The 13,964-nt window shown below is 38.8% G+C and overlaps 1 protein-coding gene across 5 annotated transcripts in view; it reads right to left on the bottom strand.

Annotated features, from left to right (window-relative positions):
- Positions 1-13,964, bottom strand: part of Smad9 (SMAD family member 9) — a 70,222-nt gene that overhangs the window by 33,055 nt on the left and 23,203 nt on the right. The gene's annotated exons all lie outside the window — the stretch shown is intronic.

Here is a 13,964-nt window from a genome sequence, read left to right as displayed (position 1 = left end):
ATAAAGTACAAAGAAGAACAAAACAAACAAACAAGGCACCTTATATAAAGATAAATGCACAGGAGGTATTTATATAGAAACTAGCCAGTTGATTCCCACATAAGATAGCAAAAGCTATGAAAGATAGGAGGAGATGGTGGTGTATGAACAATTCTTACTCAACCTGGAAGGCTCTAGAAGGATTCCTAATAGGATAAATGAACTGCACTTCAAAGGATAAAAATCACAGTTAATAAAACTGACTTGGTAGACCAGGGAAATAGTCTAAGATTTCCTTGTGCAGTTCTAGTCTCACAAGAGAATGGTGCAACCCTGCCACAGACAAGCTGTGTGGTTTCAGACAAGTCACGTGGTCTCTCTGCAGCTCCTTATTTTCTCATTTGTGGATCTGGATGGGCTCAGCCTTTGCTTCAGATCTGCGTGGGTGACAGTGGTTCCATGATACATGGCTATTGGCTGGATGTGCCACATGGGAGCATATGACTCATTCAACTGCCGTTGATGCTGCACCACTACCGCTGGTGTGAGATTTTCATGCATGACTCTCCGTGGCACAGGGCAGGGCAAAACAGCAACTGTTTTCCACAAGCATCAAACTGACCCTTTGAATAACAAATGTCATCCAGCAAGCAGCACAACACAGTTTCTACTTTGTATTCCAGTTGTTTCTTTCTGGAATTACTTTTTATGTGTGTGTATGGTGCTGGGGATTGAACCCACCGCCTAGTGTACGTGAGGCAAGCATTCTACCAACTGAACTACATCCCCAGCCCTGGAATTACTTTTGTGACTGCAAAGGCATAAGAGTAAAAACACATGCTTGGTGTCACTGTGTTTGATGCTATTAGTTGGTGCGTCATCTGGCACTCAGAACCCCAGATCGCTCAAATGCCTTCTGCTGACCATTGGAGCTTGCTGTCTTTGGGCAGAAAGAAAAAAGTACCATGGCTGTGCTTGCTCTGAGTCACTTGTGGCTTGCTTCACATAACTGCAGCACAAAAACTGTACTTCTTTCTTTTCCTGGCATCCAAGTTTTACAATAAACTCCAACTGAGTGAGCAAAACAACTTCTCATTTTTTTAAAAAATAAACAGGCCCACTTAAAATAAAAGCAGAATTGGCCACATGCACACACTACAACTTAACTGTACGTGATTCCATGAAAAAAAAAAAACAATATACCAGCTACATTAAAGTTTGGGAGATAGGGGTTTTTTTGGTAACAAGTTGTCAGTTTAAATCCCAACTTCCCTTCGCATACTAAAGATTATTTTTCACTCATTGGGGCTCCTTGAAAGAGTCAATTAAGGATTTTTAATCCTGTGGGGAAAATATTTCTAAAAAACTGTTTAAGGTGAATATGTTGATAGGCTTTTCTGGAGCAGAGCTAAGCAATGAGCACATGAAACTTTTGAGATTCTTTCATGGGCACTGCTTTGTGGTCAATTTGGCCAAGGGAAGTGTCCATCACTGCTGTCAGCCTGGGGATCAGGTGACATTCTGCTCTACAAGGACCCGAAGAAGAGACTACCACCACGTCAGAACATCTTTGTCTTTTAATTTTTTCAATTTTATCACTTTTGCCTCTCTAATCCTTCCTCAAAAAAATTCATGGCCAACATTAAGAATACCTTGGCCTCCCCTCTAGAAAAGTTTACTAACCAAACTTAGAATCTGAACACATTTTCCAAAGGAATATTTAACCCCATTCAGGAAATAGACTGTTTTCTTGATGGCTTCTGTAGCACTTTTTATACACTAGTAATTTTAAGCAATAAGTTGTGCATTTAAAAATGTTAAAAACATATCCAAAAGAACACCAACCTAGAAAACAGGTGGCTGCTATTATCAGCATTGGCATGTATATAGCATGTCTCATTACTGTACACATTTTTAAAGAAACTTGGTTTAAAACACACATATACAGAAGTAAATGTCTGATTAAGTCAACTTTGTCCTCACTTAGTCTAGCCTGGCATCCCCATGTGTTTCCAAATGAGTAACAACCATAAGGTTGTATTGTAAAATGTAAACTACCTCATGTGTGTATCAATTTAATTTCATGTAGTTGGATAAACACAAGAATGGTATCATAATGTCATATTCTGGGCAAGAAAATTCCCACCTGTCTTGGGAGGTTTCCTACAAATCTGTGAAGGAACAGTCCCAGTTCTCGGGTGTACCAATGAGCATCTCATTGCAGGCTGGAAGACCTTCAGTCCACAGCAACAAAGAAGACAGAGATGCATTACTATAATGAGGACTCGGGGCACCTCTGGATCTCTGAATTATCTGCTTATTCTGTGTTTTTCAGTCAGATTTTTCATCGCTGTGACTAAGAGACCCAACCAGAACAACTGTAGAGGAGGAAAGCATTATTTAGGAGCTCACAGTTTCAGAAGCCTCAATCCACAAAGAGCAGGCTCCATTCCTCAGGGCTCAAGGTGAGGCTGAACATCATGATGGAAGAGTTTGGCAAAGGAAAGCAGCTCACATGGTGATCAGGAAGCAGAGAGAGAGAGAGACTCCACTCTCCAAGTACAACATATATACCCCATAGCCATGCCTCCAATAAATCACTTCCTCCAGCCACACCCCACTAGCCTCCAGTTACCACTCAGTTAATCCCATCAGGGATTAGTTGGGTTGAGACGAAGGAATGGTATCACGTAATACTGATTGGGTTGAGATACTCACAACCCTATCATTTCTCCTCTGAAACTTCTTGCATTGTCTCACATGTGAGCTTTGGAGGACACTCACATCCAAACCATAACACTGGGTGATAGTGTAAATATAGATTTTTTTCTAGGGAGACAGTCCATAGGTATTTTTCTTCAAAATCTCCAAATAGCCTGTGTGACCTACCCCCAAAGATTTTTAAAATCTACTGAATTAGAAGGAAAGGAGAAAGTGAGAGAAAGTGAACGAACTAAGGAACAAAAGAGAGGAGCTGATTAATCTCACTAACTGGTGCCAGGAGAGAGCCTCAAAAAGCCTACTTGCCTCAAAATAAAAAATAAAAAGAACCACAAACTCAGTAGTTAAGCACCCCTGGGTTTAATTCCCTGTACCACAAAAAAAAAAAAAGAAAACTAAAAGAAAGAAAGGCTTAAAGCCACTGAGTATTCTCATGGTAAGTGCTTTATGTACACTTACATATTTAATCTCTGTCCTGGCATATGAGGAAACAAAGGCACACAGAGATCTAGTAACTTGTCCAAGATCATACAACTATAAAGGGGCCCAACTCACCATAGTTTGACTTATGACTTTTGGACTATGTAACTGTGTGAAAATGACACGCATTCAGTAGAAATTGTACTTCAAAGCTTGAATATTGATCTTCTCCCAGGCTAGCAATACACCATCCATGCCTACCCAAGAGGCCAAGAGGCTGGGTAGCAGCAGAATCCATAGCTCCCAGGCAGCCTCACCATCACAAGGGGAGAGGACTGACAGTCTCCACATGCTATGCTGCTAGCACTTTGGGGATACTGTGTCTTATGTTTTTACGTTTTTTCCTTACGATATTATCAACTCACTATAGGTTTATCAGGACATGACCCCATCGTAGGTCAAGGCACACCTGAAGCAAGTGGTAGTGCTGAAATTCAGACCTGGGCAGTCTGGCTCAGACATACACCCTCCCTACTGTAACACCACCTTCCTCCTAAAGGAGATGGGACAGAAGCAGCATGTATCCTCAATAGGTATGGGTTGAGAGTGAAAGAGCCCAGCACCCAGGGCTGGGCCTGAGCTGGACTGAAAGGGAAGACAATGTTGGAAGGAGCCTGGATGGCAAGAAGGCCCCCTCATTCTCCAGAACATGGCAATTCTAAGGGGGAAAGTGGAAGAACAGCAGGGCTGGCTCCATGTCCCAAAGGAAAGGATAAACCAGAGTCAAGCTGTGTCTGTCAATCACCATTCGTTCATTCATTTCTCTCAACATTTCTGCCTACTCTGAATACCTACTAAATGCAAAGCAGACACAGCCCTTGCCTTTCCAGAGCTTAGAAATTTGCGTGGATATTTAACAAGGAAGGATTGACAAACCATGAAGTACTATGCAGGAGACTAACATGGTGTTAGGATGGATGGAGGGGCAAGGAACTCATGTGGACTATGGCGGAAGATTGCACTGAGGAGGAAACAACTCAGCCGAGAGGATGAGAAAGGACAGCCACTCCAGGAGAACTGCCGAAGAAAGAGCGAAGAGCACAGCTTAGGGGTGGGGAGGACTGGGTGCATCCGGGTAAATGAAGGAAATGAAGCCTGAGTTCCAGGAGGAGTCAGCAGGCAGTGGCTGGAGGCAGCCCAGGCTGGGCCTGGAAGGCATCATACAGAAAACAGGTTTTCCTGTAAGTGCAAAGGAAGGAAGCCTTTGAATAGGTTTTGCAAGCAAAGGAATTAAATGATCTGACTGAATTTCTAAATGATTGCACTGGCTGCTTGTGGAGGGATGGATGGGAAGGGAGTGAAGGAGACGGGGCTTCTAGAGGCATCTTACAGATTGAGAGGAATTCATCAGTGAGAAGGAGAGATTCATGTTGCACAAGAGGGAGGAGGACAACAGAAGGGAAGAAAGGAGAACAGAAGCAGATGCAGGCGGGGGTCCATCAGGTCACAGCAAGACGAGACGTTTCCTCTGCAAGAGTCTCAGGGCGGAGGCTGATTTGAGTGAGTCCGGGAGTGGGAGTGTGTTCTGGATGGGAAGCAAAAGGCTTGTTCCCACGGGGCCAGCAGCCAGCACTGCTGACAACAAAGCCATTGTGAAGGTCACCCTCTGCCAAGGACCTTCAGAAAAAGTAGTTCTGCTCTCAAAAACATGAGCCCTGACCTTTTAGGCTGCCCAGTCCAGTCCCAGAGTCCACTATGATCAGACTCACTTCCCCTTCATGACACAAGGGGACAGCTAGAGCTGGATGAAGACACAAGTATGTGGAGGAAAATGAGTTGGAAAAATATCTCTGCCATCAGGTAAATGGATGGAATTGGAGAAGATAATGCTAAGTAAAGTTAGCCAATCCCCTCCAAAAATTGCCGAATATTTTCTCTGACTGACTGACTCATAGTGGGGTAGGGAGCGGGGAGCATGGGAGGAATAGACAAACTCTAGATAGGGTAGAGGGGTGGGAGGAGAAGGGAGGGGGCATGGGGTTAGCAATGATGATGGAATGCGATGGACATCATTATCCAAAGTACATGTATGAAGACACGAATTGGTGTGAATATACTTTGTGTGCAACCAGAGATATGAAAAATTGTGCTCTATATGTGTAATATGAATTGTAATGCATTCTGTCATTTATTTTAAAAAATCAAAAAGAAAATACATATAAAAAATATCACTGCGATCAACTCTCAAAATACAAACTGGTCACATTCCTACAAATGTAGGTGGTGCCATCAAGTGGGGGAAAAAATAACACTCCTGAGTATTTTTTGTGATGAGCTGACCACTCGGCACTGGCAAGTGAGGAAGCCAGAAGTTCTGAAATGGTAACATAGGTGTTCACATTCCTTAGAGAAAGCAGTGAGAAACTTGTCTTCTGAATCCTTTTAATGTAATGGCTTAGAAAAAGGGACTAAAGATAAGTACTTTCACGTCCCTCCAAGGATGCACAAAAAAACTGGTCACATTATTGACCCTACAAAAGTCACAGGGGCCAGGGGAGAAGAAGCGTAGAAAACATTTCACTTTGCATTCTGTATCAGCCGGAAAATGCTTCTACCAGAAATATCACAATGGAAAACTGAGGAGAGGTCTGCAGAAAAGTGGGAAATATTTTGACTATTGTTTTGCCAAGCTCTGATTCTGCTTCAGAAGAAAACTCATAGAGGAATTTCTTCTTAATAAGCTTTTTCTTTTATCTTTTATTGATTTTATTTTTTTAAAAAATACATGACAGCAGTGGAATGCATTACAATTCTTATTACACATCGTGTCTCTTTATATAAAGTATGTTCACGCCAATTTATGCCTTTATACATGTACTTATTTTGCATTACAATTCTTAATATACACATATACCACAATTTTTCATACCTCTGTATATAAAGTATGTTGACACCCAATTCAAGTCTTCATACATGTACTTTGGATAATGATGTCTGTCACATTCCACCATCCTTGCTAATCCCCTGCCCCCTTCTTTTCCCTCCCATCCCTCTTCTCTATCTAGAATTCATCTAATCCTCCATGCTCTCCCTCCCTACGCCACTATGAGTCAACCTCCTTATATCAGAGAAAACATTCAGCATTTGCTTTTTGGGGATTGGTTAACTTCACTTAGCATTATCTTCTCTAACGCCATCCGTTTACCTGCCAATGCCATGATTTTATTCTTTTTTAATGCTGAGTAAAATTACATTGTGTATATATGCCACATTTTTAGATATCCTTCAATAGATGAATGGATAAAAAAGGTGGCATATTAATAAGCTTTTTAACAAATCATGTTTCTATCCACCTCTTTCTCAACGTGTTTCAAAGCAGTACCATCTGATTAGTCTCTGGAGTGCCCAAATATCTTGGTCCAGCTCTTGCTAAGACTATAGAAAACTGAATTTCCCTTATCCATTCAGAAAATATTGTTCCCTTTGCTCTAAAATGTGGCTCCATACTTCTTTCACTCCCAAGATAAGACCTGGGTTTCTGGATAGACAGTAAGTAGTGACCATCTTACACACACAGGAACAACCCATTTATCAGGAGTTTTTTTTTTTTTTCCTTCTCTCTTTCCTGGATCTGGAAGTTGAATTCAGGGTCATTTTATCACCAAGCTACATCTCCAGTCCTTTTATTTTTTATTTTGAGACAGGATCTCACCAAGTTGACCAGGTTGGCCTCAGGAGTTGCTGGGATTAAAAGTGTGCAAACCATTTACTGGGAGTTCTTACTTGTCCTAAAATGTTAAGATAACCAGAACTAAGCAGAGAAACAATGTAAAAGGACCAAAATGGCCTTTAAGGAGCAGTTGAATCCAAACAGCATTGCAACAAAATACTCTGTCACCCAGACCCTTTCTTAATATAGACCTCAGTCTTTATTTGTATTAAATTGCTTTGATTGAAATCTCATGTGTACACAAACTTATATCATCCCATTACTAACAATGCAATTCTTTCTTTCTTGCACTGTATATTTGTAACTCTTCATGTGTTTATAAAACATCCCACATTCTCAAGGAGAATAGGAGACAAGGCCAAGCATTTAAGCATGAATGATTTATGAATTACAAATTGAAGATCCTTAGAAATCTATTTTTACTGAATTGTTTATAAACTTGTGAATAACTGTTTCCCTTAAAAAAAAATTCTTAGCAATTTATTCTTAGAAAAGAATAAACCAGACCTTAGGCAACACAAGATGACTTTCGTCCAAGCATGTCTGACCCATGAAAATCCGGATTTACCACAAATATAAACTTGGGAAAGATTATCTGTCTTACAAAATAAGTCATAATACATGTAAAAGCATGGTTCCATTTACAAAAACCTGATTCACATTCAGCTTTTTCAGGAATAAATAGCCTTCCATTCAGTAAATATTTACCAAGCTCTCTACATTGTAGTTCTTAGAGTTAACTGCTAAGCTTTAGAAAACTGACTCCTAAAGCTATATCGAATTCTGTAGTCAGAAACAATCTAGATCCTTTGGTAGAATTAAGAGATCTCACTTTACATTTCTACTTCCAAATATAATTTTAACCTTAAAATTATATCATGCCCATCTTACCATCTAAATATTTTTGTTGGGCACCAAAGAATACCATTGTCAGCAAACTGTAGAACAAATCAAATTAGTTTTGAGGACATTTTATCTTATAAACGCTTTGCCCATCAAAACACCAAACATCCTTAAAACTTTAAGAATTTTATAACCATTCCAGCTTTTGTGTAACCGATACAGTATTATTTTATTGCCATCATCAATGAACCCCCTTTTTAAAAATATTCCCAGCATTTCCTTCAGAAAACAGATAAGCTATATTATTCTAAATATCAGATGATATCCATGCAGAATAGATTAGCTCCAATATGGCAAATGGATAGTTTTCTTTTTTTTAATAAGTACTTCAATTTGGAGATAACTTGGTATTTTTTACATTTTTCTGGTTGTTGTAAAGTCACCTTAAAACAACTTGGATCCCATTTTTTAACCCTGAAGAACATGTAGGAACAAGAGAAATGGGCTCCCCTCTAAGATATGCATTCCCCCCTCCTTTCTTTCTTTATCAAATGCAGTTCAGCCCAAATGGGGAATTTAAGCCACCTGCATGGAGAGAAGAGTGCCACACAGCCCCTCCACACAGAGGACAAAGCATGTCTTTGAAAACATCCCCTATGGGATGAAGGGAAGTGAGGGGAGTTGGGAAAAGGAATGGCAGTAGAATGAATCGGACATTACTACCCTATGTGCATATATGACTACACAACCAGTGTATCTCCACATCATGCACAACTAGAAGAATGGGAAGTTGTACTCTATGTATGTATTAATATGTCAAAATACATTTGATTGTCATGTATAACTAAAAAGAACAACAATAACAAAAAATATCCCTTATATTTTGTTCAGGATCTCTTCTTTGCCAAAACACAAATCACATTTATGGAACTTATGAAAAAAAATGTATGAACTTCCTGAAATCCAGCCCGCAGTTTATAGTTGCAAACAACAACCATCACCTTTCCCTTCTCCTCTCTCCCACATTGGTCCTCTGAGAAATACACACCTCAGGAAGGATAAATGGACATTTTGCCTATACTACCAAGAACATTTTACTGCTTAGGAGTAAAAAGTCCTTTAAAATATCCTCTCAGAAGCCTTCCTGAACTATTTCTCAAGGCTCTCGTTCATTGTCTGAGTCCTTCACAGGCACTGATTGAGGCTCTGCCATGTGCCTGATGCTGTGCCACACGCTACAAAATGCACATGGTTTCCCAGAGTCCCCATCCTGAGCAATAGTAGCTCCAAGTCAGAATATAGTGCCATGGACCTGCTTCAAATACAGAGAATCTTTAGAATGTCATAAAAGATATCTGAGGGCTATTTCTGCCCTTCCTAAAAGGTTTACTGGGGAAAAAAAATATATGTTGCTTTTTATTTTTTTAAATTTTTATCTATAGGTAGAAATGAAATGATATCTGTAGAACTCTGGGAGCAGTCCAGAAACTATGTTTATTTCTTACAATAAAGGCCTGGTGAGGGAGGCTGGAGTTGTGGCTCAGCGGTAGAGCACTCGCCTAGCACGTGCAAGGCGCTGGGTTCAATCCTCAGCACCAGATAACAATAAATAAAATAAAGATATTGTGTCCAACTACAACTAAAAAAAAATTTAAAAATAAAGGCCTGGTGAGATCCACTAGCTAACTGGTACCCATAGGATAGCTTCCTTGGCTCCCTGGACGTGAGCTGGGTCAACTCCAGGACCAGCACCAGAACTGCTCCAGGTCACCACCATTTTCTCCAGGTGGAACTCCCTGAAAACACAGGTTTGATATAACTAAGGAAACGACATCAACTGGAGTCCTAATGTTTCTGCACTGCAGATTCATCCACTCCTTTTACTGTTACATGACTACCACATAAGCAAGTGCCTCTTTGGACCTACAGTGTGGATTGTCAATGTTGGGAAAGAATTCTAGAAATTAAAAACAAAACCAAACTCTGAAATAGCCCTGGGATAAGTGAGCTCCTTTAAGTGAGCAATGAGCTCTGTACTTTATCAAGCTGGACAAACGAAGAAGAGAACAGAATGCCACACTATGTGGGAAATAGTTTTGTTGACAATGATGATAGAGTTGTTGAAATATATATAATATGGCATAATTGGGGATGAGGCTTGATTGTACCACTGACTCAAAAGATTACACTTCAGGGGAGTATAACTTCTAATAGAATCACCCAGCTCCGAAACATGTTCAGCAAAGTGCCTGACACAGTCGTAGCTGACCTCACTATGGAAATCAGCATGGAGGCTCTTCAAAAGACTAGGAATGGAACCACCATATGACCCACCTATACCACTCCCTAGTATTTATCCTAAAGAATTAAAGTCATCACACTACAATGATACGTGCCTACCCATGTTTAGAGCAGCACAATTCACAATAGCCAAACTACAGAACCAGCCTAGGTGTCTGTCAATAAATGAATGGATAAAAAAAATGTGATACATACACACAAAGGAGGAGTTTTATTAGGCCATAAAGAAGAAGGAAATTATGTCATCTACAGGAAAATGCATAGAATTTGAGAACATTATATTAAGTAAAATAAGCCAAACTCAAAATGTCAAGGGCAGAATGTTTTCTCTCATACATGAAGTTAGAGAGGAAGAAGGAAAAGAAAGATTGAGGGAGGGGAGGACAGTCCCATGAAAATCCAAGGGAGATCAGTAGAGGAGCAAAAAGGGACTAGGGAAAGAGAGAAGGGGAAGGAAAGGGGGAATACTGGGAAATGGTATTGGCCAAATTATATTGTTAAATTGTGTGCATGTATGAATATGTAACAAAATCCAATCATTATGTATAATTATAGTGCACCGATAAAAATATGAAAAAATAGAAGAGGGAAATGAAGTGTTCAGATTAAGTCACTGCATCTAGATGAACAAGTAGTTGTTATATACTGAAGAATCATGAAATACAGCAGAAGCCAAGAGGGGATAGACCAGCTTACAGAAATAGTACCCTAAAAGGATTAAAGAAAATATCAAGAAGGACATTCTCAGTCTTCCGAAAGATGATAAGTCCCATAAACTCACTAAACTAAGCCGTATCCAAGTTTTAGAGACAAAAGTGCATGTGTTGACAAAATCAACACAAACATTTCATCCAACAACCTACTTATTTAAATATAACCAAACATTTGAGCTTTAAAACTAATCTCACTAAATGTCCATAAAATTCTTAGTCCTTTTAGAAATGAATTGTGTCATACCACAGCAGAACAATATGTTTTCTCAGTAGGTTTGAGTTTTACTTAGCAGATAATTTTCAGGGACACTTAACTTCAAAATAATCAAGCCCCAAACCACAACTGAATTATACCAATAGTTGCACCCTTGATCAGCAAAGCAAAGAGAATAATAAACAAGATGCACTTTTAAGCAAAGAAAATATGAGGACATTCCTATGCATGAGCTCAAATCAAATATAGGACAACTCAAGCTTGTGCAGTCTTCTAAAAACACTGGCACTTTACTGGGCTAGAAATTTTTAGTTGTCAAATTAGAATATAAGAAAAAATCATTAATACGTGCTCATATCATTTGCCAAATTAAGACTTCTTATTGAAAACCTATCTTTGTCTGAAATGCCAAGTGTTGATAAGGATACAATTAAGAAGAATTTGTAGGAATGATTGGATACCACATTTTGGGAATCATCTGCCATCATCTTATAAAGTTAAAATTTGCATATCATAATAAGACCTAGCGATTCCACAACCTGGAATATAATCTCAGGTAGAAATAATAAATGAAATCAATGTATCAGGTCTCTACCAGCATTTTAAAATATAGACTGGATTTTATCAGTCATTTCTCATAGCAGGGGGAAAACAGTGGTTTTTTTGTTTGTTTGTTTGTTTTGTTTTTTATTTATTTATTTTTAAATTTATTTTTGAAGACAGAGATTTGTGTGTATGTCCTGTTGGGTTATAGTTATTAAAAAGTTTGTAAGTAAATTCTTTAAGTAAACTATTTCACACAGTATAATATTCATAGCAGAATTCTTTAAAATAGAAAGAATGTAGAAATCATCTAATCATTCCTCATCTGGAATAATGAATAGACAGAATGATGAAATAATGGATATTATACAGTATAAAAATACATTAACTAAACCCACAAAGATTAATCTGAGGAACATAATGTTAACTGTAAAAGGCAGAGCCTAGAAGTAATGAATATGAAATCAATTTTATAAAGTGCAAAATCAATTTTATAAAGTGCAAAAATGAACACTAAGTACCATGGGGATACATACATATGTAATTGAGTTATATTTTAAAAGTCAAGACAAAGAAAATAAAAAATTCAAGACAATAATACTTCTGGGTAAGAGGCAGAGATGTGACATTAGTGATATTATAACATATTATTATATTACATTGTTATATTATAATGTTATTCTATTCCATTATAACTTTTATTAATGCTGCACATATTCTTTTGAATGCATCCAACATTACAAAATAAAACAATTAATTAAAACAGAATCTGAGAGGACATGTATATCATGGTTCCTTTCATAAAATTAAGGATATTTCTTGGCAGATTTTGGTTTAATTATCAAAGATTAACAAAAAAATAAGAACTCTAATCTATAACCAGAATAGTCTTAGAACAATGACCAAGAAGGTTAAAAACAAGTATCTATTGAGCATCCACTATCCACAAGTTATAAAGTTTTACAAAACTAATGTGAAACCATTAGTCCAAGAGCTAAATTATTCATTATGGACTACGAACCTTCCTGGCTCTGAGTCTTCCTTAATGCCTTTCTGCTTTCTTATCTCTTCCTCTCCCCTCTTCAAAGCCCATCACTTATAGAGTTGCTCTGATCTATTTATTCTGTTACCTCCCTGCCTGACACTCTGTAATTCTCATCCTCACTTATGCAGTGTTGTGGCACACTGATTGGGACCCAGTGGAGATCCCTCTCACCTGAGGCTGGGGTCCCTTGAACCGCCACTCTCACTTAGAATCCTGAGCAAACCCATTAAAAAGATGGCAGAGGAGAAAAACCCTTATTGATATACCATTCATATTTATTATGTCATTTACTCTTAGTTTCCATGGGAAATTTGATTATCAGTTTTTCCTGAATAGCCTGGTAATGAGGGGGGCTCCAAACTGCCTACCTTCTACCACTTAACCTCCATCTGCTGCAGTCAGTTCCTGCCAGCCGGTTAGCTTTAGGTCAGTTAACTCCTCAAACCTATATCTTCCTCTGTATCCTCATTTCTTCCCCTTCCCCTTCCCCTTCTTCTTCTTCTTCTTCTTTTTTTTTTTTTTTGTACCAGGGATTGAACTCAGGGGCACTCGACCACTGAGCCACATCACCAGCTCTATTTTGTATTATTTAGAGATGGAGTCTCACTGAGTTGCTTAGTGCCTCGCTGGCTTTGAACTCCTAATCCTCCTGTCTCAGCCTCCTGAGCCACTGGGATTATAGACATACGCCACAGGCCCTGCTCATCTCTTTTTAATGAGCCTCAGCTCTCTACACTCATATGCACAGTGATTGCCCATAGACAAGGCATTGTCTGGAACCATATCCCTTACTGCAATCTGAGCGGCCATGAAAACTGTATCCATCAAAGGATCTAACACAAGTTTCTCAATCTCACCACTCCTGACATTTAGACTTGGTCTCTCACCTGGGAAACTGTTCTGTGCACTGATGAAAGTTTAAAGCATCCCTGGTCTATATCTACTTGATACCAGTAGAGCCCACCAACAAATGTGACAACTTAAAATTATCTGCAGACATTGTAAAATATCTTCTGTTACCCTCTGCAGACACCCACTGATTTAACATAAATCATGATTCTGCACAATTACTACAAAGTCTTTTAGATTTGGATCACTGTTGAGTACAAATGAAATAGAATTTCAGGGGGGAAAAAGAGATGTGTTTAGTGTAGATGTAAATATTCAGAGAGAACTTGTTCAGCTAATGACTGCACATGAAGTAAGTTTTAATTCTAGTCATAGAAAATTTAGTACTTTTAAAAAAAGTGATCCTAGGGAATGTTACCTAGTACAGTTATTTAAGCTAAAGACACTAAAAGGATTTGGATCATGGTTTTATATTCATATATTAATTCATGTGAAAGAAATTCCGTTTTCCTGGCCAGTTTGAAAGTTAGTGGTTCTGGGTTATTTTGAACCATCTTAGCAAAGGTCCAAAGATTCAGACTCCAGTCACTATCACAGAAAGAGAAG

Source organism: Ictidomys tridecemlineatus, chromosome 6 (assembly GCF_052094955.1).
Source record: "Ictidomys tridecemlineatus isolate mIctTri1 chromosome 6, mIctTri1.hap1, whole genome shotgun sequence".
Lineage (NCBI taxonomy): Eukaryota > Metazoa > Chordata > Mammalia > Rodentia > Sciuridae > Ictidomys > Ictidomys tridecemlineatus.
Note: the sequence above shows the minus strand (reverse complement) of the source record. Positions and strands in the feature narration are given on the sequence as shown.